A 2,130-nucleotide genomic window follows, 5' to 3' on the forward strand; every position below is an offset into this window, starting at 1 on the left:
GAGGTGAACTGAGGTGATCAGTGGTGGAGAGGTCTGGAAAATGTGGGGTGTTAAACTCGGGGTAACGCGGTGGGCAGAGAACGAGTGTTTGGAGGTCAGTTGAGGCTGTGAGCAGTGGGCAGGAGGGGCTAATTTTGGGGTGTCCCTGGAGCTGCCGCTTTGCCCCGCGGGAGCAGCGAGGCCGAGCCCCGTCCCCGCTTTGTCAGGCAGGGCCCGGGTTTGGGGCCGTGTGTCAGGGAGGGCAGGGGGGCTGCGGAGCCGGCGCGGGGGGCGCGGGGGGTCCTTTGGGGCGCCTCTGGTGCCGGGGCTGCAGTACCGGCCGTGTCCGCCAGGCGGAGACTGCGGGGCACAAGGGACAGAGCCGGGCAGGGCCGGGAGGGTTCGAACGACTGAAAACAACTTGGAAACCAAGAAATCACCGTTTCCTCCTTATTTTCCCCTTTTAGGTGGTGGAATTGCCTCTCTGTCCGTGTGCTGAGCTCCGGCTGCAGGGGACTGTCAGGCATTGTCGGCTGTGAGTTCGTGGGGTTCTCCCTGGGAAATTGGGAATAATTAGCAGTCAGGTTGCAGAAATGTTTTCTGAAGCCTTTGCCTTTTCTGTGCCTTTGGCTGACAGCTCTCCTCTTTGTGCCTTTGCAGCTGTCCCCTGGTGTCATTTCCCTGCCTGAGCTGGCTGTGAGCTGGTTGGGACGGCGAGGCCGGAGAGAGCGAGCAGAGGAGCCTCGGGCTGGAGAGGGGCAGGAGAAAGGCCCTGTGGGCAAAGGGACCTCCCTGTGTGCCCAGGGCCCTGCGGGGGACAGGATGGACACGCTGGGGTCACTCTGAGGGGTGAGTGGAGAGCCTGGGGGCAGAATGGGAGTTCAGCTCCAGGGAATAAAGAGGGGATGTTTGTGAGGGAAGAGCTGAGCTCACGTGTTTAACCACATTGGCCAAAGTTGTGTTGGCACAAATTGGGGCCAGAAGTGAGGGTCAATCCAAAGCAAACCCTGCTCAACCTCCAAATCCCAGGATAAGTTCTACAGGCTGCTAAGTGAGGGACTAAAAACACACATAAATGGAACCAAGAGCACTAATAAGGTCCCTGGGAATCCCATTACATTGTTGTCATAGAGTTTTTAACAGATTTTTCAGTTTTTTATGACAGCAATGTGTTTCTTCCTATGGATTTTTCCCTCTGCGGGATTTGGGGTTTGTTTAGGTTTTGAATCCCTCCCAGTGGCCCTGACACTGCTCAGGAGCTGGCAGGACAAGCAGAGTCAGAGCCCCGGGCAGGCGCAGGGGGTTTTCCCCCCGAGTGGATCCGGCCTGGCCAGGTGGGATCTGCTTTGGCTCCCGGCTTCTGCCAGAGACAGAATGTGTTCCGGGGATTGGAATGAGAGTCCAGGAGCTTCGTGTCCTGGAGGTTTCCTGGGGAGCTGATCCACTCTGCCCCGTGTCCTGCTCTCAGTTCCTGCCTGGCCAGAGCCAAGTGTGCCAAGGGCACGAGCACTTCCAGCCTGGATAGGGAATGGGGGACTGGCTTGTGTAGAATTCACCTGAAAAGTAAAAAGGATGATGGGAATATCTGGGTCCTCATGGAACCTGCTGGAAGTAGAGAAGCACAGCCCCAAATCTCCAACCCTGAGTGGAGCTGTGGAATCTAAACCAGCCCCAACTGATACCCCAAAGTGAACACTGAGAGAACAGGAGCACATCAGGGTCACTGTCACTGTGGAAAGGCAAAAGGAATGTGTGGGCCCAGGAGGAGGCGGTGGCCGGACGCGCTCCCGGCCCGGGGCAGGGCAGCCCCTGAGCCTGGGCGAGGACGTCTCTCCGGGCGGGAAGGCGCTGTCACTTCGGAGCCTCGGGAACTCTTTTCCCCCAGGAAAGGGATGCACATCCCTGCCTTCAGGGCACCCCGGGTCTGACCCACCTGTTCAAGCTGTCCATGGGTCCTGCAGTTCCGGTTGGGTCCCCGAAAAACTGCAAATTGCATCCAACCCCGGCTTTGTCCAACGATACCCTTTTATTTTCAGGCATCTCCGAGGGCTCTTGCTTGGGGTTTAGTGCCGCTGAGGGAAGATTGCCCTGGCTTTAACAGTGCTGCTGGCTGCCGGCCTCCGGCTGGAGGGGCAGGGATTTGGGGTGGGC

General features: G+C 58.4%; 1 long non-coding RNA gene across 2 annotated transcripts; it reads left to right on the forward strand.

Moving 5' to 3' along the window:
• The first annotated feature begins 421 nt into the window (after positions 1-421).
• On the forward strand, positions 422-2,124 carry LOC113981563. 2 transcript variants are annotated; one of them, XR_003538455.1, is made up of 3 exons: positions 422-514; positions 640-828; positions 2,016-2,124. It is a non-coding gene; the product is annotated as an uncharacterized LOC113981563 (long non-coding RNA). The 2 variants fall into 2 exon arrangements; XR_003538456.1 differs by lacking the exon at positions 2,016-2,124 and adding an exon at positions 961-1,172.
• The last annotated feature ends 6 nt before the right edge of the window (positions 2,125-2,130 follow it).

This window comes from Neopelma chrysocephalum, unplaced genomic scaffold (assembly GCF_003984885.1).
Source record: "Neopelma chrysocephalum unplaced genomic scaffold, ASM398488v2 Primary Assembly neopelma1_96669, whole genome shotgun sequence".
In the NCBI taxonomy this organism is placed as follows: domain Eukaryota; kingdom Metazoa; phylum Chordata; class Aves; order Passeriformes; family Pipridae; genus Neopelma; species Neopelma chrysocephalum.